This window comes from Megascapheus bottae, chromosome 23 (genome assembly GCF_031878675.1).
Source record: "Megascapheus bottae isolate mThoBot1 chromosome 23, mThoBot2.hap1, whole genome shotgun sequence".
Lineage (NCBI taxonomy): Eukaryota > Metazoa > Chordata > Mammalia > Rodentia > Geomyidae > Megascapheus > Megascapheus bottae.
The window spans coordinates 4,256,493-4,281,802 of record NC_143531.1 but is presented as its reverse complement, the minus strand read 5'-3'; the positions used below and the strand labels follow the sequence as shown (position 1 = coordinate 4,281,802).

At 37.3% G+C, this 25,310-nt stretch overlaps 1 long non-coding RNA gene across 1 annotated transcript in view; it reads left to right on the top strand.

Moving 5' to 3' along the window:
* LOC150047233 (uncharacterized) overlaps positions 1-25,081 on the top strand; it is a 128,446-nt gene extending 103,365 nt beyond the window's left edge. The window contains exon 5 of the long non-coding RNA XR_016539417.1: positions 24,030-25,081. This is a non-coding gene — a long non-coding RNA (uncharacterized LOC150047233). The remainder of the gene's footprint in view (positions 1-24,029) is intronic.
* The last annotated feature ends 229 nt before the right edge of the window (positions 25,082-25,310 follow it).

The following is a 25,310-nucleotide window of genomic DNA, read 5'->3' as shown; positions in this document are numbered from 1 at the left end:
TTCAAGTGTCTGGGCCTAAAGACTCCATTTTAGCCTGGCTACCTCATTTTACAACAATTTCATTGAGCCAGGAGCTGGTGACTCACACCTGTAACTCTAGCGAGTCAGAAGACTAAGACCTGAGAATCCTGGTTTGATCATAACCTGGGCAGAAAAGCCTGTGAGAACCTTGCGCACAATTAACTAATGAAACAGGAGAAGTGGAGCCATGGCAGAAGTGGGAGTGCATGGCTGAGTGCAAAAGCTCTGTGAGAGACAGAGAGAGAACAAGGTCCTGAGTTCAAGCCCAGTATGGGCATAAAGCAATGCAAAACTAAACAAAAGGGTGTATCTACTGCTTGACAGATGAGAAGTTAGTTGTACTTTCTCATCCTGATGCCAGCTTGATTGTCTTCCCTTCTTCCAAAGTGGGTTTATGTGGTGCTTATGGGTGTATTCAAGGAGAAAGTAGGAAAGTTTGCACCAAGCACAGTTGTAAGTCGTGGGTCAGCATGCACCCATCACTGACACCCCACTTGTCTCTGTTGATTCTTCTCATGGAATCAAACTGTTTTGATACAGCACAACATCAACTTCCACAGAGATCAAAAATGGCTTGTTGTAACACAGAAACAAACAAGAGTATAACTGGAAGAAAGACTTGCGTTTTCGTTTTTAGGACTTGTACTTCCTTATTGGAGCTGAGAAGTGTAATTTGAAGGGCATTATTACTTATCTAATTTCATCTGTAGTTGGATAGAACAAACTTCAAGTTGGGGGGGTTAAGGATCCAATTGTTATGCAAATTGAGGCGGCTGTTTTATTAGAGTTAATGCAAAAAGAAGAAAGCAGCTGTTTGGCTGCAATGAGAATTTAACTGGATTTGAACTCTGTGGAAGGCCCAGATAAGTTTAGGCAGAAGTCCAGAAGTGAACAGAATTTCTATAAAATTAAAACTGAATACATTGACAATTCCTTTAGAACCTGAAGTTCTAATCAAGTTCTCTTGTGCCTGAGTCACATTTCTAAATTGGATAGGGCTAACAATAATATAAAATAAATGACCAAGACTTATTAATTTTAATCAAATGTGGGGAAAGGGATCTCAAGTATGTGATTAATTCAACACAGCAAGGATACGTTTTTATTATTAACTACAGCAAAAAGTGAGAATACATTTTTACTAAGCCAGTACTACTTATGTTTATTAGCAGGTTATTCCTATTTATGTATTTTTTTATATTTGAGATTTTCAAATATGCCTACAGCCAAAAATCAAGAAGTAGTCTTCAGATTCTCTGCTCAACACTTACTTAAAGTTTAAGTAAGCTTTGGTGTTAGTTTTCATTTATATAGCAAGGTTAAAAGCAAAATCCAATTATAAATAAGTATAATGTAAAATGGCTCCACTGAAAATGTGCGAAAACTCTTCAGAAATGATTTGAATTTATCTGATGCCCCATCACTTTACCTGATCAAATCAGTCTGTTTTTATTTGTTTGGGGCGTGTGTGTGTGTGTGTGTGTGCGCGCACATGCTTGTACACTTCGTGTGTGTGTGTGCACATGCTTGTACACTTTGTGTGTGTGTGTGTGTGTGTGTGTGTGTGTGTGTATGTGACAGCCTTCAGCCAGGCTCAAGTGATAGAGCACCTGCCTAGCAGTTGTGAGGCCCTGAGTTCAATCCCCCATACACTGACTATTCATATACATAGATATGTATATGAATTGTCAGTATATTCATATGTGTATGCATGTATATGTATTTATCTATGTTGAAGTGGAGACTCACCTGTACTAAATACACACAGACACTTTCTTGTGAGGGTTACCTAACCAACGTGGTAGAACATCCTCTTTGGGACTCGTACTTGTGCTTGGCATTACAAGAAGAGGCAGTGTTTAGTAGGCTTGCCTAGGTTACATTCAAATGCATTGCCAGTGTACACAAGTGAACAGGTTGTGGTGTGTTTACAGCGTCCTGACACCAATCTCAGAGTCACAAAGGGGTGGTTTCTAACTTCTGTGTTCTAGATAATGTTCTAGATATGTTTCAGGTTTCTAACTTCTATGTTCTAGGTAAGGGTCTTGAGGACTTTCTTGATGGGGGCTAGCTTTGAACTCTGATCCTCATAGCTCAGCTAGGATTACAGGTGTGAAGTGAGACACCAGTGCTGGGAGTTTTTGTTTTTGTTTTTGCCAGTCCTGGGGCTTGAACTCAGGGCCTAGTCACTGTCCTTGGACCCTTTTTTGCTCAAGGCCAGCACTCTGCCACTTGAGCCACAGTGCCACTTCTGGCTTCTTCTGTGTATGTGGTACTGAGGAAATGAACCCAGGGCTTTGGGCACGTTAGGTGAGCACTCTACCACTACATCACACTCCGTCCATGCCAAGCCCTCTTCCAGGTTTATCAGGTGGAGTCTGTGTTGGACAGTGGCATTCCTCTGTGTTCTCTCACAAGCATTTTCTTCGTGCTGTTGACTGATATTCAGATATGATGCTCTCTTGGGGGCTCTGAAAGGAATTTTATTAAAGAAACTTCTGTGGCTGTATACTCTGGTAATTATAGCAAAAGCAGTTGTGAGCTCCTGTTCAAGCACATCTACTTTAAAATAACAGGTTGTTATTGTTGGTGTACACAGGATAATACACAAAGGCATCAACTGTACCACTGATTTTTTTTTTTGCCAGTCCTGGGCTTAAGCTCAGGGCCGGAGGACTGTCCTTGGATTTTTTTTCTCAAGGCTAACAACTCCACCACTTGAGCCTCAGCACCACTTCTGGTTTTTTCTAAGTATGTGGTACCAAGGAATTGAACCCCGGTCTTCGTGCATGCTAGGCAAGCACTCTACCACTAGGCCAAACTCCCGACACTACCACTGATTTTTTTTAATAAGACATGATAACTTCACAGCATCTTGGTAGCTTCATTTTAAAAATAGCCATCTTTAAATATCTACCTGTTCCATTTAAGTGAAATAACATTTAAAATGCCTCCTTGATTCTGCCATATAGAAAACATAAGAGATATTAAGGAATAGTACTACCATTATAAATAAAATACTAAATATTATGGAATCATATCTCCTTTGTACAACTACTTAATAATGACAGTAAAGGGTATTAGTTAAAAAGTTATGTTTGTTTATGGCCATATCATAATTTAGCATTCATTCTTGAAGAAGGCTGTGTAGTATATATTATTGTTCCTCTGTATTTGTTGGTTTCCTAGTGGAGAATCATAGTCCCTTGATCTGATAATGTCGTGACTTGCTTTCGCCAAAGAAAATGGTCTGAGAGGGACTAGAGTGATAGCCTAGCATGCATGAAGATCCGGGTTGGATTTCTCTGTACCATAAACATAGAAAAGCCAGAAATGATGCTGTGGGTCAAAGGGTAGATCTCAAGCCTTGACAAAGCCCAAGGACAGTGTTCAGGACCTGAGTTCAAGCCCCAGGACAAGTCAAAAAGGAAAGAAAAGAAAAAAAGAAAGAAAAGTTCTGAAAAACGAGGCTGTATATGTTTTACCTGTTCTTTTTCTAAAGCTATAATAGAGAAATGCAGACAGAGACTGCTTTCATTGACTATTTCTGGAATAAAGACAGAGTCATAATGCAATCATTTTGTGTAACAAGTTTCAAGAGTAAGGAATAAACTTTTTTTAACTGCACCATAGCCTGCATTTTAACACATTTTGGATCACATAACTCAATATCAACAGTTACCCTACACAGCCCCCAAACAGAATTATTGTACTCAAGACCCAGAGACTAAACGGTTCCACAAATAAACATAGAGTCATCTGCCCCACTCAGTACCTATCTTTTCTAGTGGAAGGAACAGTTCTTTCCAGAGAATGAGTTTTGGGTTTGGCTCTAGACAGAAAGCATTTTGTGGGCTTCTGGAGGGAGCTTTGCTTTCAAGTGAGTTGCAATTGTGGATTCTGATCCTTCCCAACTCCACATAGCAAAAAATTACTACCAGTGTTTCTCAGATTGGTTACTTTCCAAAAACAACTTACGAATATAAAAATCAAAAGCTAAAGTTTCATTGTTCTTTCCCTGGAATGCATCCCAGAAAACTGCATTGAATTTATTCATACTACATGAAGAAGAAAAGGCTTAAGAAAAATCTCCCTGGGAATAAGAAGGAAGGGTAATAAGAAGGGAACTGGGGTGATACTGAAATGAACAATCATAAGATAAAGGAGACATGGGGTCGAGGCTTTTTGATTGGAAACGTGATCTCTTTGAAAATTTAACTTGTTTACGTGGACTATGATGTGTGTTTGACAATTAAGTGCCCATTTGAGTGCCAAAATATTTGTTGCCAGAATATTAATATTAATTTCAGGCTTGTACTGTTCTCCACAGGGGCTAGATAGAGGCAGGGGTCAGATGAGACTCCTGTACCCCAGTTCAAGTGTGAAGATTACAAAGACGGATGAAAACGTTTATTCACAAGCAGCTATTCACTAACAATGTTTTCTCAGTGAATGACTTTCCAAGACAGAGGATTTAAGCTACAGTGTTCATTGATTACAACATTTGGTTATTGAGAATAGCAGTGCTCTCATATAAAGGATGACCAAAATACTCAAATAAAACAATAAAATGGATTGTTCATTGTAATAATTGGTAACAAGGTATGGAGGGATTTAAAGAGCTGCGATTTTCAGAAGGTAAATTTGGTTCCCTTGTCTTATTCCTGATTTTAATATAAATATCCATATTCCATATTGATCCAATATTGGATCAATAAGCCGTCAGAAGGTGATTTGTTTTTAATAGTAAATATTATGAGTGTGATCTATTAAAAATAAAACAATCTAGTAGTAAAATTCCTCAATACATTGAAGTATTAGCTTTTTTTCAAAAAGAAAGACTCCAGGGCTACATTCACCACCATTCAGGGCCTTCACTGTTAGTGACTAGCTGCTTGTGAATGAACCTTTTCATCCATCTTTGTAATCTTCACACTTGAACTGGAGTACAGGAAGACATCATAAACTGCCTTCAGCGACATAGATTTAAAGTGTATCTCATACACAACGAAAGGAAACTCATGAGTTTTGACAAGTGCTTTCCATCTCCCTGAGAAAAGGGCCTTTTAAGGCAGCTCCGCACCTCATGGTTTACACGTCGTCCAGCAGGAGTTAGCGTTTTAGTCACACTTGCATGATCCCTGTCCTTCACCCGTCCTTGCTGCAGGTCTCATGTGTGCGTCCTGCATTGATTCTCTCTGGCTGTGGAAGGAGGGTTTTCCATACGGGCTCCAAGCAGTGTGTTGTCGCGCTACTTGCTCTTGGGACAGCAGTCAGTGGCCCCTGTAACAAGATTCAGCTCCTTCAGCCAGCGAAGTTCACAGAGTCACCTGCTGGTGCTGAGTCCCTCTGGGCCCATGGGACTTCATCTTGTGAGGCTTAGCTGAATTCCATACCTGACCTAATTCCTGTGTTATTAGACCTGCAACCTGACCTCCGAGAAAGGGCTCCTGGTGTCTTAGAATCTCAGGCCCTGAGCAGTGTGTGTGTGTGTGTGTGTGTGTGTGTGTGTGTGTGTGTGTGTGTGTGTATGTGTACAGCCCTGGGGCTTGAACACAGCTATCCCTGAACTCTCCCACTCAAGGCTAGCACTCACTGTTTAATCCATAGCTCCCCTGGGATTAATTGGAGATAAGACTCTCATGGACTTTGGTGATCTGGCTGGCTTCAAACTCTAATCCTCAGATCTCAGCCTCCTGAGAATTCTAGTATGAGCCACCAGCAACTAGTTGATTTACTCTTATTATTTTTTAATTAGAAGATCCTACCCTTTCTAAAGAAACCAGATTCTGACAATCATCATCTCTGAATAGAGTATGGAGTGCTAGCTTTAGAAGTCCAGATTTCAGCTCTGTTCCCTTTGTTTTCAGTTGGCCTCTGCTCTCTCTGAAGTGATGGAGCCCTCAACACAGTAGGAGAAGAAATTCAGGGCAGCAAGAATTACCAGGAATAAACATTCACCAGCTAAGGTTTCAAAACACTGTCCTGCCCTCACGAGAGCTTCAAAAGATGTGAGAAAATAAAGTTAGCCCTTAGCAACAATATGACTTGTTAAAATAACTCAGCTGTTTAAGAAACAGCAACAGACTACATTAAAAACACACATACACACACATATACACACAACGATTGTGCTTAAGCTATTAGTATCTTGGAATAAAGCTAGCATATCATTATGCACATCTTATTCCAAATAAATAACACACATTTGGCTGGTAACCAAAAACATGGATATTTTGTTTTCAAAGACATTGAAATTAATTTCAGCCTGAACAGCATCTGAGGACTTTCAAAAATAATAAATCAGTAATTTTGGAAAGGATATAAGTTATACCCCCAGACAAGTGACTCCAACACACTAAGTCTTTGTGATACTATATTTAAAACTCTATGTACAGATAAACATTTATGAAGCAAAAGAACAAAAAAACATGGTAAATGTTCATTTTTTTGTCTTTTCCTTTATAAATATTTGGTTGTCAGGATATGTTGTATTCATAAATTTGTTTTGTTGGATGGCAACTTTGTACAACTACTTAAAAATAATTAAAAATACTTCAAAAATCTATTAGAGATCAAGAAAGGGACCTATATTTAGTTTGTCAGTTTTGGCCAATCCCTAAGGAGATTCTCCCTATGCTTCTTTCTAGGGTTGGTTTACTCTGTAATAGGGTAATATAAAAGGATGATGGTCATTAGCCCTCAAGATTCACATCTCCCTAGGTAGACCGATCCCCCAAAAGGCCACTGGGTGTTTTTATACCTAGGATACCTGGATTCAATAGGTCAGAGGTCTACTGAGAAACATTCTTTTAACATAAAAATTACCTAATTCAAATTATCCATCTTTCAAGACAGAAAGTTGATTTGTAAAGTTAGATGAAGACAAATGGGAACATATCAAACTACGGTTTCATAAGAACATCCCTCCCTCAGCCTCTTTTGAAAGTCTTTGGGAAGCTTATAATGTTGCATAAAGAATACACATAGAAACTGCTCTGGTGGCTCATGCCTGTAATTCTAGTTACTCAGGAAGCTGAGATCTGAGGATAGAAGTTTGAAATCAGCTCAGGCAGAAAAGTCAGTGAGATTCCTCCTACCTTCAATAAACCACAGAAAAGAAAACTGGAATTGGGGCTTTGGCTCACATGATTAGAGCCTTGAGCACAAAAGCTCAGGGATGGCACCCAGGCCCAGATCAAGTCCAGTGCTAGCACAAAACAAAAGACCTTTCTGATTTAAAAAATCTATTTAGAATACAGGTACAATAACTCCTGGTGTTATAGTAAAATGGCATTCTTACATTGCAACATGAAAGATTTTTATCTCAAGACTCAAAGTATAGATACACAGAAAAATGCTTATTTATACTAAAAATGCTTATACTAAACTTCGTTTTTCAAGTCTCAGGCAATTGTCCTTAGAGACTAAAATGAATTATATAAGTGTTGTTCCTTTCATAGATTTTAATAAGCCATACTTAAATGTTTGAATGATTAGCTTTAACTATCTACAGATTTATATATACTTGAATAAGTTCTAAAATACTTTTGTTAGATAACGTGGGGTAGATTACTAAAAACTTTAAAATTTAGTATGCATATCTGACACAATCTCATTTAGTAATTGGTCATTATTTAGAACAGAATAATGACAGAAAGTTCACTTGATGTTCTGTATGTTTTCTTTGTCAAATGCTTTTTTCCCTGGGGCCATATCTTCAATGTTTTTTCTTCCTTTCCGTCTCACTCATGTTACCCTACATCATTTTCTCCATTCTGAGGTAAAAGATCATAATATAAAAGGGCTGAATATTTTTTAAAAAAGAAGTGGTAGCCTGCTGTAAAATGCCATTCTCACCACAAATGACAGTTTTAGAATCTTAACCCAACTTTATAGAGCAATGGAATCCAAAGTTCTGGGGAAATATCAGTCCAGCATTTGTTTGATGCAAAATGAAGGATTTTTCTTTTGGCCCTTAAAAATATTTGCTTAACCCGAAACACAGCTATTCTGTAAATTAGTAGGTAAAATAAGTACTATGTGATTTGGGGCCAACAACTTTTTTTGCTTCCTATTTTCGGGACATAAAAGAGAAAGTAGACGGACATAAAAATAAAAGAAAAATAATGCTGTGTGCTTACACTTGAAGATCTGAGACTCAGATGGAGTAGACAAGAATTTTATACAGAGTATTACTCTTATTTAAGTGTTAGACAACAGAGAAAAGCCTAGAATGATTAATTTATAGTTTATTAAATGCTGGAATATATTACAAGTGTATTTTCAAAACTCCTAGATTGGTTTATACATGGAAAGAAAAATACCAGTAAATATCCAAAAATGATTACATTGAATGATTTCACTGCATCTGTGAGCCACTGCAAGCCATCTGCATGCATTTCACTACTTACCCAAATGTGCCTGATGCTTGCTCGTTCTTGATTGGGTTGGTTGGGTGTGGTTGATTGGTTTCATGTCTAATTCATTCACAACAGTCTGCTGGGATACACAAGGCAAGCTCTTCTCAAGATGGTAGTGGAAGCATCAATGAGAATCCCAAGCACTTAATCACAATTTTGGCTTCTGGGGAAAAAGAAGAGAGCATAGGGAAAATATACTTTGCACACCACCCACCCATATCCAGAATGTGGCAGTATAATCTTATTACAAAGAATATGGAGCAGGGCTAAGGGTTTAGTCTATTATAGTGTATAAATTAATTTTTACCTGTAAAGAATGGTCATTTGTATTTAAAAAATGTGGCAAATTTGACATAGAATTATTTATTTCCATATTAAGAAATAGTATAAAATGAGAGAAATGTATTACCAAATGATAAAGACATTGTAAATTCTTTCTGAAAACAACAGGGACCTTATAACCAGAGAGACTAAGACCTATTAAAGTACATAATCATTCATTTGCCTTCATTATTGAGAAAACTACTGTTAAACTGTCAGCTTTTTTGTTTTTAATCAGTCGTGGGCTTGAACTCAGGGCCTGTGTGCTGTCCTTGGCCTCTTTCTATCAAGGCTAATGCTCTACCACTGTGAGCCACAGCATCACTTCTGGTTTTCTAGTGGTTAACTGGAGATAACAGTTTCACAGACTTTCTTGCCCAGGCTGGCTTTGAACTGTGGTCCTCAGATCTCAGCCTCCTGAGTAGCTACTGGTGTGAGCTACTGGTGCCCGGCTGTACCAGCTTTCTTTTAGTGACTTGGATTTATTTTTACTCTTATTATATAAAATATTTTAAAATAATTTTATAATTATATAAAAATCTTAGCTAACCTAAATAATCCTGGAGGAGAATGACAAGAGTGACATTGATGGCGATGCATTGTACTTGTAACCTGACTTATAGACTTGTAACCTCATTCCAAATACTTAATAATAGACTTTAAACAAAAAGTCAATACTTATATTGTAGTGACTTCATGAATGATTTGTATATATTTTAACCTAAATAGATTTCTAGTTTTTTCTTTTTTTTTTTTGCCAGTTATGGGCTTGAGCTCAGGGCTTGAGCACTGTCCTTGGACTTCCTCAAGGTCAGAGCTCTACCACTTGAGCCTCAGCACCACTTCAGGCTTTTTTCTATGTATGTGGTACTGAGGAATCGAACCCGGGTCTTCATGCATGCTAGGCAAGCACTTTAACCACTAGGCCAAACTCCCGGCCCCTCTAATTTTTTCTTACATTGAAACACAAATAATTTTATAGGACTTTATCTGCCCAAGATAAAGATAAGATGTTCCCATTTGTTTTTTCATCTTCATTTCTTCTTTCTTATCTCCCTGGTCTTCCTTCCTCTCATGTAATCTTCATTTCATAGAAACACAAACTGGAACTTAAGTGGTTATTTACCTGAACTGGCACAAGTAGTATGTACCTAAAATATACCTTGAAATGTTTTTCTAATTTTTGTTGGTTATGGTGCTTGAACTCAGGGGCCTGGGTGTTGTCCCTACACCTCTTTATGTTAAGGTTAGCACTCTACTACTTGAGACACAGCTCCACTTCTGGCTTTTTCTGTGGTTAATTAGAATCAAGAGTCTCATGAACTTTCTTGCCCAGACTATAATCTTCAGATGTCAGCTTCTTGAGTAGACAGAGTTTCAGGGAGAGCAGTACCTGCCTATACCTTGAAAATGTTATGACTTTGAATAATCCTCTACTCATGAACTTAAGTACAATTTAATCTCAGAGCCACGTGAGCTCACATTTAGAATGTTCACTCAGTGTAGTGATAGCTGAGGGATCATGTGTGGTAAGTTTAAATAGTATCTATATCTTGGCTCTACTTGTAACTCGTGGTTCTCGCCAGGCTTAGAGCTGTACTGGTGAGTCTCTTATTTTGTAAAGTTTACTTTATACACATTGCTCATTTTCCTTTGGACACTTCTTCACTGCTATTTATCTCGAACATACAACATGTATTCACCGATATGCATAAACAAGCAGTAGGCTAGAGGTATATTTCTTCCATCTTCAGTTTTCCTGTTTGACATATGTTAGGGTTTCCTTGTTAGTTTATTTTCTCAGTAGAATATAATGAAAGCAGAGTCATTTTTGTTTTTGTGTTATCTTGGCAACAAGTGTTTGGAGATGTCCTGAAAAGCCCAATTCAATGGAGGCAGAAAGAATGGAGCAAACAAGTGAGATGGGAGAGAGTATTAGCAAACTCTGTATCTGGAAATATTGGAAATATCTAAGGAATTTTCTATTGAACACTTCTGACTTCTCCATAATATATTTTCTGGATGACATGGGGGAGTATTTAGAAATGCAAGCTGCTTCATAAAAGTGGTATTTCTGAGTTTTTAGTATCTGCAAAGGAACTGGTCTTAAATAAACAGTACAACTCTATTCTGAACTGGGAAGACATGCCCTGTTTATGCAGTGATTTAGCAATGGTAACCAGATTATATGTTTGTAAGAGAAATCCATAAGTGTATTTTAATTGTGTACTTTCAACATTGTGTAATTGTAAGATGTCAGGAGAAAGAAACAGTAATGACAGATAATGAAAAGTAGGCAGTTCCAATATTGGTAAAAGAGATGCTAAAAATGTGACTGAAACAAGAGAAGAAATTATATTTGGTTGTAGAAGAAAGAAAATTATTCTAAGTTATGAATTTATTAAGAATTTATCATACTAATAGTTTGACTAAGCTTAATTATTGCTATTGTTTTTAATATGTCATGTAAATAAACTATTTTTTTCCATAAAAAGTTATATTTCTGTTGCCAAAATATGGCAAGCATCTTAAGATCTATCAATGTTTCAAACATAATAAAAGAATTATCTAGGAAATCTGAACGCCATCCAGTGAAGGACACAGTTCACAATGTTGACATGAGGCTTTATGTCCATGACAAACATCAGACTGGTCCACAGAACATAAAACTGAAGCAAAAGCTTTTATTTTTGCTTTTCAATTTCCTTTCAAATCAATGCTATAAGGTCAGATTGTGCTGCTCCATTTTATTCTGAATCTTCCTTGTTTTACCCTTATCTCATCCTCCAAATTCTGTACATAAACTGTTTCCAGTAATTTAAAAATAGAAACCAGACCCATTCCTAAGGATGTAGTCTCTGAATATAGTAGGCTGTGGCTTGGTAAATTTCCCCAACCTCTTCTCTGATATTTGAGGTCAAACATTTATTTATTTAAATATCTGTGATAAAAGGAGGATAATGCCTTCTCTGAGTGACAGAATTCTGATACAGACTTTCCTTTCTCTATAATTAAAAATAAATAAGGGAATACTGGAAAAAATATTCAAACTACAACCTCAGAATGCACAGTTGATCAAAAAGACTCATGAAAGGTCAGAGATATTAATTGCCAAAAGGAGTAGTTTCAACATATAGATTCTTGCAGAGTAAAATGATTTTAGAAGTTCAAATCAAACTCCATTCTCTTGCTATATTATTTAACTGCACATTCAACTCTTTTTGTCATTGCTAAGTTAAACTTTCTTGAGTGCTGTTGATCCAGTCTATGTTATACAGAACTAGCACATTTCTAAATTTGTCTGTACTTATAATTTCACCTCTTTTAACAGATTCATTTGTTCATTCCTCTATTTATTCTACAAATGTAGTATTCAGAGAGTAATCTCTCTGTGCTAATATGGTTTGGAGTACAAGAAAGAGCAATGGGAAAAAGAAGCAAAATGATGTGCTTGTAGAGGCTAGGTATCTCTTTAGTGTGGCACAGGCTTTGTAGCCAGACTTCCTGGAGTACATCTTGCCTTACCTGTAATAACCTTGCCATTTGACCTTGAACCCATACCCAATCGAACGTGTACTCAATCTCTGTTAAAGGAAGAGAGGCCATCAACTTCTTCCTCATAGTAATTGTAACCTTTCAGTGATTTACTTTAGACACAGTGACAACCTATGTTGCTTAGTACATGCATGACAATTGTCCTTGGTTCATACTGGGATCTCTCCTTCCAGTAATAACTAAACACGGAAGCAGAAAGTATTATTTACATGGAGTTAATCTAGCATGATGTGATGGAGACGTGGGATGGATCTTATTACTTAGCTAATCAGGGGAGAGAGGGTGATGTTTGTCCTGAGGTCTTCAAAGAAATCAGTGATCATCTGAAAACTAGAAGCCAGAAGAGGCTTGAACTTGCGTGTAAAGTTTTCTCTGCAATTCATCGTCTTCCCCTGATTTCCTTCCTGGCTTGTTACGATGGTGGATGGGACAGAATTTTAAACTGAAGCCAAGAGAGCCTGAAGAATCACAACTAAAAACACAAATCCACTCTTCCTTTTCATAAGAGAATCAAGAGCCAATCAAGATTTAAAGATGAGACTTCAGCATATCAATACCAAACAAAGAAATGAGAGGCCGTTATGTTCAATAAGACGACCAAGAGGTGGTAAACCATGTGAACTCATTCCCAAATTTTGCTCCTAAGACGACACTGGACATCTAGTAGATGCTCAGAACTCTTCCACAACACCATTATTTACAGGTAATTATTATTACTAATAACAATATCATCAAAATTTAAGTCTGGCAGGGCACAAACTTGTAATCCTAACTATTATGGATGCAGAGATTTTGTCGTAACAAGTCGAGTGCATAGTTTCCATAGGTTAATATGGAGTCTCAGAAAGCTTTGTCCTAACTTGAATTTTGATTAATAATAATAATAATTAATAATAAATTAATGATATTTTGTTAGCATTGCTCTCCATTTTCTCTCTAGATTTGCACAAGTTCTGTTAGTTGAATCTATTCTTAAAGATACTGTGATATCAAGATATTGTATTATCATTGGTATTTATATCCTACATGTTTATTTTTTAAACTTTCATTGGCTGTTGATTTTTTGAATGAAAATGAAAAAAATGAAACAGTTAATTTGAAGTTATTCAGGGTTTTGGTCTTATACTGTAGATAAAAAGTTCACACCTCATAGCTTTGCAGATATGGAAATAAGAAACACGAGCCAGGCACCGGTGCTTCATGCCTGTAACCCTAGCTACTTAAGAGGCTGAGATCTGAGGATCACCATTGAAAGCTAGCTCGGCACAAAAGTCCATGAGACTTATCTCTAATTAACCACCAGAAAACTGGAAGTGGTGCTGTGGCTCCAGTGATAGAGTGAAAGCCTTGTGCTGAAGTATGCAGGAGCAGCACCCAGGCCCAGAGTTCAAGCCCCACATCCACACAACAACAGCACAAAAAGAAGAGATCTAGGTATAGAGTCAAAATAGCCTTTAAAATCTAAGAATCCACAGGAAATATTAGAGGAATAAGAGACTCATTTTGCAAGTTAATAAATTGGTTTTTATTTATCTTAGAACTTAACCTGATCTAAAAGCCTAAACTAATAACTAATTTTCAGATAACAAAATGGGTGTTAGGGGATTAATAAAAATGTTTTATTCTACTTGTTCGTATAAAAAAGTAAGTTTTGTTTCAATTACATTTTCTAATATGTTCAAAGACTATGCATTGAACAAGTTTCCCATCAGGATAGCTTTGCTTATTATTCTCACGTAACTTGACCTGACAATTTTCTTTATTCTACTCCACATTCTGGAATATTCAGCATCTCTCAAATATCTGTCAGCATCGTTTGATTTCCCTTAGACTTTCAAGTGAAACACTCTTTTCTTTATCTGTCATCAATAACTTTCTTTGAGGTAAAGGACAATTAATTCCCAGTACAGGAATCAATGAGGTGAGTATAGCCACAAAAAATATTGGTTCCCCTCATTTGTCATAATCAGTAGAAACCTTGGGCTCTACTAGCAGAGATCTGCAATAGAGCAAAACCTTGATACATAAGGCCATATAGTATGAAGCTAGTTGAAAAGACCTCCAGGATACTGAAACAAAAGCCATACAATGAAAGATTGTTGTCCTTAATGTACTATGTTATCTCTCATCTCTTTTGCTGTCCCTTGGTTATCTCATATTGTTACAGTATCTCACTTTGTTATCTGATATATTGGATTTATTTGTATTTGGTTATTTGAAATTGGATAGGGAAGGGGGGAAAACCAAGACGGGGCGGGAGGGGGTTGGAGGGGAGGGTAATGGGTACCAAGGCATGTGAAAGGGTATCAATGTATGTGAATTAATGCACCTTCTATCTGGGAAATATCATGTAACCCTTTTATTAATTACAATAAAAAAAGAAAATATCCATGCAGAGTGAAAAAAATATTGGTATACTCAAGAAAGAGAGAAAGTTGAAAGCTGGGAAAGCAGTGATGACCTATAGACTATGTGATTTTTACTTCTAAAACTGTTTGAATGTTGAAAGAGGGCCAGGTGTGCAATGGAAGTGTGTTTGGTTAGTAAAACTGTCATATGAAAAGCTGTTGGTGGTATTTTGAGTCGTGATTATACTTTTAGCCTTTGCTTTTATAAATATGTAATTCTGTTAGCAAACAGTGCTTAGGTAGAAATAAAATAAAGTCATGGAGCTAAGTTTCCATTCATCCTGGAAGCGCCCCTTCCTTAGCTCATAGTTTCCATGACCCAATGAGTGGCTCATTGGCCGTCTCTGTGCTGTAGGAGCACACACACACACACATAGGGGGAATTGTACCAAAGGAATTTGGACTTAGGTGCTGATATCTCAAGCCTATATAATGGAATTGACTTGTAAAGCTGAGACTAGAAGGATTGGAGTTCAAGGCCAGGCAGACATATATAAAAGACTTACTCTCAAGTAATGACTGAAAGCAGTGGTGTAGTCAGTCATTCCAGCTGCAAGAGGAAGCCAAAAACAGGTGGATTGATGTCCAGATGAAGTAATGGGTTCAGTGTAATAAAGGGCTCCATGGTAGGAGGCCTGTCTATTAAGCTCGAGGCTCTTATCACTACCATAGGAGGAGAGCAAGAGGAGGAAGAGGAGGAGGAGGAGCAGAAAGAGGAGGAGGAGGAAGAGGAGGAGGAGGAGGAATGTTGAGGTCATTTTATGATTTTAAATCAGTGTAAGGCAAGGAAGACAAGATGTGGGAGGGTTTGGGGTTTTCTTTTGTTTTGTTTTGGGTTTATTCCAGTGATGTTAGTTAAAACTTTTCACTTATTTCCCTAATGTCTATCCAAACTGAATAACATCTGGGAAATTCTTATTCTTTTTCTATCTGCAATAGAAAAAAATGCAGGAAGAATTCAAAACACAATTGTTCCAAATAAGTTTTAACTCAAAAGGATAATACACAGGCTCAAACAATTGGAGCTTAGCTTACAGAAAAATGCAAAGGTTGATAATTTTAATTATTTTGGAGCTTGAGCTCATGGCCTGGGCACTGCCCTTGAGCTTCCTCAAGGCTAGCACTCTACCGCTTAAGCCAGAGAAGCATTTTTGTCTTTATCTGCATATGTAGTATGGAGGAATTGAACCCACAGCTTCATGCATGCTAGTTAAGGACTCTACCACTAGGCCATACTCCTGGCCCCTTAATTATTCTTATCGGTTTATCCATATTCTTATGATTATATCAAATACATATATTATATATACATATATGCATCCTAAAGATGCACACATATATATCATATGTTTTATATAAATACATATGTACAACATATGTTTTTATACAGATGTATATGTATCATTTTTCCTCTCTCCTCTTCCTCCTTGTCTTCTCCTCATTTGCTGCTTCCTTCTTCTTCACCACTATTTCTTCACCCTTCACTTTTCATTTGTAACCAAAATAGTAAAAAGGTAACTATTATTTTTAGTGCATATGAAAAGATCCTAAAAATGAGGGAACACAGGGAAAAATAATCAATCAGCGGAATTGTAAGAAAGGTCACATTTAGAAATTAAAATGTTTCTTCTGAACAAATTAAAAAATCGTATTTTGTACAATATTTATCCAAAGATTTTATAAATAAAATTCTAAGGCACATATAAAAACTCCTCTTTAGTAAAGAAGCTTGGAGGAAACATAAGAAAGATAACAAGTGAACAATTAATATTCACATGTCCCTTCCAAGATTTTTATGAATACATGGCATATTATAAACACTGCAACATGGTGAATAGTTGGAAAGGGATTTTTTCTGAGCTTTCAAGGAAGATCAAAGTTACTTTTGTATTGTAACTTTTAGGCAAATTAATAGAGCTTTGTTTTCCATAAGGAAGTTATATTTATTGTTCATACACAACAGATCAAAACTTGCTACATTCATGATAAGTCCTTATAAATAATTACTAAATATGAATTTTGAAGTATTTGAGCTGTATCTCTGCTTTTTTTCTTTAAATGATTTAGTTTTGAAATTCATAAATTGATGGAAAACCTGGAAGGAGAGCATCATAAATATCTTCACGCCTTTCACTTAGCCTGTGAATGTTTTGGCACATTTGATTGAGGAGGGATTAAGTATAGATATGAGTATGCCAGCCACAGGTTTAAAATAAAATCCTATTAATAAATAGTAGGTCAAGCAACCCCCCCCATAACATGCCTCTTTAAAATTTAAATTCTACCCAGGACTCAAATGTTCATGAAATAGCCCACAAAGTGCACCATTTGTATCAAAGTTCTATTGTCAGTCCTCCCATGCTACTTTCTTCCACTCATTTCCTTGCCATTTATGGGAAAATGTATCTGTAAGTCACATAATAGAAACACATAGGCGCCCATCTACAGTAAGCAAAGGTCCTCAACTTCTCCAAAGATACTAGCTATGTTGAACCCAACATTTTCTTAGCAGAACCCCACTGTCCTCCAAGTAACTGGGTTCTCTTCACTTCCAGTCATCAGGAATCCTGTATTTTTGCTTAAGGATAGCATCCTACCACTTGAGTCACAACTCTATTTCCAGTTCTTTTTTTTTTTTTTGGTGTTTCCTTTCCAGCCTGGCTTAGAACTTCCATCTTTCTTTGAATAAGAGGAGCTATTTCTAAATTCCAAACCATGCCTTTGCTGAATTTCAAGCAAAGTCACTGTCTTGTAGTTTAGTACAATGAATGGGAGGTGGAAGTAAAAATGGTCGGGCTTCTGAAACACACACATTCCCTATTGGTTTCTTTATTCTATGTTGTTTGAGCAAACATTCTACAGTTCTGTATTTTCATTCATGTGTTACTGTCAATGCCATATTCATCTTTGTATCTGTCTTCATGTACATATTAATAAATAAAGATAGACAGATAAATAGATAGACATCAACCAACCAAATGAAAGACAATTTACTTCAGGCTGAATTTGTGGTAGTTTTCTACTTTATAAAAAATATTTATGAAAGATCATTTCAACATATTTTAGGTTTACCCTCCATATTTTATATGTCTATAAACATATAAATACGATTTTACATATACATATAAACCTTTTCTTTTTCTGATTTTGTTTTCTCTCGAAAATAAAAATTACCTTTCATTCAGAGACATGAGAGGAAACATGGTTCGATTCCCTTTTGATATTTCTGAAGCTCATTTTACTAAAATTTTAGTTTTCCTTTAGGTATGTATTGCTGAGAGTATTAAATTGCTAAAAAGGAAACAGTAAAAATATCATACTATTTTTGAAATATCTGATTAATTTAGTTAGTTCTGATTAATTTAGTTCTGATTAAATTTTCTTTCCCAGCAATTTGCAAGAATCTCAGTATTTGCATGAATTAGCAGAGATTTGCCCGATATCTATTGTAATTAGATGCACTCTGTGTTTGTAACACGTGAAAAGTTTTGCTGGACGGTGGTGGCTTAATCCTGTAATTCTAGCTACTGAGAAGACTGAGAGCTGAGGATTCCAGTTCAAAGGCAGACCAAGCAAGAAAGGACATGGGACTTTTATCTCCAGTTAACCATTAGAAAACTGGCCATAGCTCAAGTGGTAGAGCACTAGCTTTGAGCAATAGAGCACAAAGCAAAAGTGCCTAGTCCCTGAGTTCAAGCCCCACAAGTGCAATAACAAAAAAAGGTTTTTTTTTCTGATAGCTATTGCATAATTCATGTATTTAAATGATATATGCTACTATTTTAATTGTATTTTATTATACACAAAAAACAGGTTAGCACTAAATATTCATTGACTCATTGGCAATTAAACCTGGCTGTGAGTATGGCAAAGTCTGGCAAGATAGAGCACAGAGGAAGGAAAGAGGCTAGGAAAATGAGTAGTGTGTAGTGTGAGCCCAATCCAGGCCTATAGATAATCTATGTGAAGCATGGACTTTAAATTTGCTTTACATGTTACCTTTAGAATCTTTTCATATCTGCTGTCATTTTCACTTGTCCTTTCAGAAAGATCACCTTTGTTATTCCAGAATTATTTAAATAGATTAATATGTAAATACTTTCATGCTTATTAAAAATCAGTCATTAAATGTAATTTAAGTTACATTTAATGAGTGTAATCTCAGTGAAAGCTTTAAATCACATAAGAAACTTCATTACCTCATTTTTTCCTCTGTATTCTAATTTAGAACTCTTTCCAGTGGAATCCTTTAGAGCCGAAGTTTCTGAAGTTGGCTTTAGTCAGAAGGCAAGTTGATGTTTATAAAGCACACAGAAAATAATTCCAGCCCAGGTGTGAGTCTGTGTTAGGAATGATTTAGACTCCTTAAATCTAATTTAGTTAGTTAGTTTAAAAATTTGCATACCAAAGTGTAGAAAACCTTGGATGTAAAAGAAAAAAAATGTTCTACAAGATACTCTCATGCAAGCATTTCACTGACCACTCATCATTTTTAAATAAACAAACTGGTAATGTATAAAGTGGACAAAATATAGCTCTTGAATAAAATTTCAAATTCTTCATAAAAATATAGCTTAGCTGATGGGTGGTGTGATTATTGACTAGTAGCAATTCTGTAGAGACTCTTAAAAAGCACATCTGCTAGAAACTGGTGGTTCAGGCCTCTAATCTTAACTACATAGGAGGCCGAGATAAAGACTGCAGTTAGAAGACAATAATGCACGAAATCAAAAACCTTGATACTCTTATTTCTAGTTGCCTGCTTTTTGGTAATTGTTTTCTCTTTCTTCTCTCCCTCTCCCTCTCCCTCTCCCCTCCTCCCTCCCCCTTTCTCCTCCCTCCCTCCCTCCCTCCCTCCTCCTCTCCTTCCCCCCCCCTCTCTTGTCCTGGGGCTTGAACTCAGGGCCTATGAACTGTTCTTGGACACTTTTTGCTCAAGGCTAGTGTTCTGCCACTTGAACCACAGCACCACTTCTGGCATTTTCTGTGTATGCCGTACTGAGGAACCTAACCCAGGGCTTCCTGCATTCTAGGTGAGCACTCTACCACTAGACCACACTCCAGGTCATTATTCTCATTTTTAGTGGGAAGTGAAGCTGTTGTTCAAGTGACAGAGTGCCAGTCTTGAGCAAAATAGCTAAGAGACAGCGCCTAGACCATGAGTTCAAACTCCAGGACTGGCCCAAAAAAAGGGTCTTGTAAGTACCTGTGTGGCTGTCTGATAGAATGAACTCTTTACATTGCATTCTCTAGCTTAGCTGGAGAAGATAGTGAAGTTAGGAAACATTAACAAGCTTCATGCTAAGGAATAACATTTCATTATAGTTTGTGACTGCAATGAAAAGTTGGGGAATATGTTCACTGCCCACATTTTTTTTCTTTTTTTTATTGTAATTAGTAAAAGGATTACATGATATTTGCCAGATAGAAGGTGCATTAATTCACGTACATTGATACCCTTTCACATGTCTTGGTACCCGTTTCCCTCCCCCCCCACACCCCCCACCCGTCTTGGTTTTACCCCCTTCCCTATCAAATTTCAAATATCCAAATACAAATAAATTCAATTTATCAGATAACAAGGTGAGATACTATACCAATATGAGATAACCAAGGGACAGCAAAGCAGATGAGAGACAACATACTACATTAAGGACAACAATCATTCATTATATGGCTTTTGTTTCAATATCCTGGAGGTCCTTTCAATTAGCTTCACATTATATGTCCTTATGTATCAAGATTTTGCTCTATTGCAAATCTCTGCTAGTAGAGCCCAAGGTTTCTACTGATTATGACAAATGAGGGAAACCATTGAGCCTAACTTCCTTTGAGTCTGGCTTACTTCACTTAATATGATTTTTTCTAAGTCTTTCCATTTCCTAACAAATGGGGCGATGTCATTCTTTCTGACAGCAGCATAGAATTCCATTGTGTACAAATACCACAACTTGTTGATCCACTCATCAACTGAGGGACATCTAGGTTGGTTCCATATCTTTGCTATGGTGAATAGTGCTGCAATGAACATTGTTGTGCTAGTGGGTTTAGTATGTCCTTGTTTCTGGATGGTTGGGTAAATGCCAAGTAGTGGAATTGCTGGGTCATAGAGGAGTTCTATGTTTAGTCTTTTGAGGAACTGCCACACTGCTTTCCATAGTGGTTGAATGAGTTTGCACTCCCACCAACAGTGTAGTAGTGATCCCTCCTGGCCACATCCCCTCCAGCATCTGTTGTCATTCGTTTTCCTGATCCTGGCCATTCTAGCTGGAGTGAGGTGTAATCTTAGAGTTGTTTTGATTTGCATTTCTTTTATGACCAGAGATGTTGAGCATTTCTTCATGTGTCTATAGGCCATTTTTGTTTCTTCTTCAGAGAAGACTCTCTTTAAGTCTTTGGCCCATTTTTTAATGGGATGGTTGTTACTTTGGAGGTTAGTTTTGGAGTGATTCAATTTTTTGAGTTGTTGATATATTTTAGATATGAGGCCTTTGTCCGTTGTTTGGTTGGTGAAGATCTTCTCCCACTCTGTAGGCTTCGTGATTACTTTACTAGCTATGTCCTTTGCCATACAAAAGCTCTGCAGTTTAATGCAGTCCCACTTATCCAGCCTTTCTCTGATTTGTTGTGATTCTTGGTCCTTATTAAGAAAGTTTCGACCTGTGCCAAGGAGGCCTAGTGTATCTCCTATTCCTTCCTGTAGAGTTTTCAGTGTGTCAGCTTTTACCTCCAGGTCTTTGATCCATTTGGAGTTAATTCTAGTGCAAGGTGACAAAGAAGGATCCAGCTTTAGTTTTCTGCAGGTGCTTAACCAGTTCTGCCAGCACAACTTGTTGAAGAGGCTGTCTTTCTTCCATTCTATTTTTTTGGCTCCCTTGTCAAAGATTAGGTGGCCATAGGTCTGTGGTTTAATATCTGGGTCCTCACTGCCCACATTTTATATTTATATCAGATACAATATGAGAAACCTTTTTTTAGTTTTGTCTTGAATGATCTTTTCAAGATATTATCTTCCTAAGCCCTGTGCTTGGTGGCTCATGCTCCATCCTATTCGGCATGCTGAGATTGGAGAATCAGGGTTCCAAGCCAGCCCTGCAGAAAAGTCCCTGTGAGATTCTTATCTCCAATTAACCACTCAAAAAATCAGAAGTGTTGCTGTGGCTCAAATGGTAGAACACTAGCTTTGAGCACAAAGAGGCTCAGGGTCCAGTGCCCAGGCCCTGAGTTCAAGCCCCACAATGGACTCCCTCCCCACCCCCAAAAAAAAGAAAGAAAAAAGATATATCTACCTAAATGTAAATGAGAAAAAAACACCTGAATATGACCTTGAACCATCCCATTGAATGTCACCTAAGGATGCACTGAAACCTGAGCTTAACTGTCATCAGAGCTGCTGTTTCTCTGTCAAGTCACATGACTCCATCTTCCACAATTGACCCCTACCATGTGTTTGGAGGAAGTGCTGGATGAGCAGGAAGTTTTTATTGTTGTTGTTGTTTGAGTGTGTGTGTGCTGGTCCTGGGGCTTGAACTCGGGTCTTGAACGTTGTCTGTAAGCTTTCTGTGCTCAAGGCTAGTGTTCTACCACTTGAGTCTTGGAGATCAGCATCTCATAGACTTTCTTCTCCAGGCTGGCTTTGAACCATAATCTTCAGATCATAGCCTCCCGGGGAGCTAGGATTACACGTGTGAGCCACTGGCACTAGGCTTGGATGAACACATTTTAACCTTTCTTCTTCTGTTCACTCATTGAGGAGCTTTTCATCACTAGCCTATCAAAATCAGAAGGTTTTCATTATTTCAGATTTGAAACTTATGAAGACATCTTGTAAATTTAGTTCTCCATGTGGTTGGATAGTGAACAGAATGTTTAAAATTATAGCATTCTTATACTGCTGTAATTAATCCAGGACCATTCTCCAAGAAAGCAGCTCAATAAGATATAAATAGCATTTTAATACATATATTTTTTCCAAACTGCTCCTAATTCTGTTCTTAACCAGAGGATGTTTTATGGAGGAACTGTTTAGAGTAATAATAGAACCCAGAGTGGATGCAGTTAAGATGTCCAACGTGGATAATTTAGTATTCCCTCATGCATATGCTAATAAACCTGCCTGGCAGGACATGGAAGCATGCTAATGCATAATTAGCTTTTCCTATATAACTATTTCACAGAATTCAGTGTCTCTCTCTCTCTCTCTCTCTCTCTCTCTCTCTCTCTCTCTCTCTCTCTCTCTCTCTCTCTCTCTGCCTCTCTCCCTCTCTCCCTCTCTCTCTCTCTCTCTCTCTCTCACTCTCTATCTCTCTCCCCCGCCTTCCTCTCTCTTGGATGCAATTAGCAACTTTCTGAATCAGTATCCTTATAAAGGTGAGAAACTTCTTTGGTTTTTAAACCAAATAATGTTATTTATAACATCATTCACATGCTATACAGAATCATCAGTATGGAGAGATGGCTGAGGACAGCCAAGGACTCAAAGCATCTAGAAATATACATGTGTGTCTCTCATGTACCACAGGATTTCCCTGGCTTTTAAGTCCAGCAGGCCAGATGCTTACCATGGACCATGCTTGCTTTTGAATTGTTGACTGTCATGACTAGATGAGAGCCCCAAGTGTTAATCAAGAAAGAATGAAGGGTCAGAGGTTAGAGACCTGTGGACAGCGCTAATTGCCCATGGGGGTCTGTGCTGTGTAATATCTGATTAGAGCTGTCAAGGGCAGAGAAGCTGCTGAGAGCCAGTTTGAGTTCATCACCCATTGTAAAAGCTGGGAATGACTTGGGAAAACAACCTCTGCTCACTCAGCCTCGATTTATCCCTGGATCTCCTTTGATCAGGGAAGAAAATTTGTTTTTACTGTTAGCTCCTATAATTGGCCTTTGTATCCTCTCTTCTGCATTTATAAACAACCTAATGAACTGTCTCTGCTCAGAATTAAATTGGAGGGAGGAAGAGTGGAGAGAAAGGTCTAAGAAATAAATTTAGAGCCAGGATAGAGCCACCTATTCCAAAATACATCCCTCGTCCTAGCTCCGTAGAATTTTCACCTTGTTTTAGCAAAGACTCAGATGAACAATGGTCTGTCCACTTTGGAAATGAAATCGGTTTTGTTCAAGGCTTCTACTGAAAGTTAATTAAAATAGCGGACAAATTTTAAAAAATGAGGTAAAAAGGAAACGAGAGTTGGACTATGATGTCATCCTCCATTTAAGAAAGACCTTAAGCTACTTGCATGGATGCAATCTATGTTTCTGCATGAGGTTAAACAACTTCCACAAGCTATTTCTCTTTTTTTAGGAGAAAAGAAGAGAAGGAAGAGAAGGAAGAGGAAAGGAGAGAGGAAGAGAAGGAGCCTGTGGATTTTATTGACCCAACCAGTGATAGCAAAGAAAGATTTGGATTTCATAGACATAATGGTTTTTGATTTGAGACCATCCAAAATTATCCAGGTTTTCCTAAAGGCACATGGGCTATCATGTGAACTCTTAACTGGGGCCTGAACTAATTTTTGTTTTTGACTCATTTTGCTCAATGTAGATGTTCACTTAAAATTAAATAATATATGGCAGGTTTATTTTTATGTTTTTCCCCTTAGATTTATCCTATGAAAAGAGAGCCTTTTAAGCTAGATGCATAAGTGCACCAATACACACACACACACACACACACACACACACACACACACACACACTCTACAGATTTCCCTTTCTTGGTTCACTGCTCATTATAGCTTTGGAGTCTTAAAGGCTTGGAAGTTCAGATAAGATCCCCAATCCTAACATGCCTTGCTTTAATCCAAACAGAACTCAAAACCCAAGTAAGGGCATCCATTATGCTGAGGAAAATCAAAGACACTACTAAACTTTGTTGCTTTCAAAGCCATAATGGCTAAGTGGTCAAATCCTAGACATCCACATAAACAAACATCAAGACAGGATTTTCTTAATAACCATTTTTGTAAGAAACTTGAGGAATAAATCTTAACGTGGAAAGTATTTTCATTTCCCCACTTCTCCTCAATCCATATTTCCATCTTCTTTCCTCAAATGCACTCAGACCATTGCCCCGATCCCCCATGAGTAATATTTGGAGAATATTCAAATGTTCTTTTCTTTCCTGGTTTCCAATCCTGTTAAATAAATTGTTCTGTTCCCTTGCCCAAGTGGAGATTGGACTGGTGTTTACTTAGAACTCATAGGGAAGAGAATTCATGATATAAATTATATCTGGGAATTTATAAATAATAAAAACCATACCCAAGTTGATTTTCCAGTCAAGCAAACACAATATTTGATGCTGTCTGTTGCAAGTCTCATTACAATGTTTCTTGGCCAACTTCAGAAGTTAAACACAACTGATCTAATTTATCAAATTAATAAAGTACTTTTACATATGCTTTGAATTTAGGACTCTTCTTTTTGTAATAACTATTTACACATGGCAAATATCATAAAATGTTGTCTAGAACCATACATAAAAACATAGTATTATTAGCTTTTATACTTTATGTGGATAAGCAAGAGCAAAACTAGAGAAATTCTTGCTTAGCTGGTATTTCTACATTTATATTATTCCTGT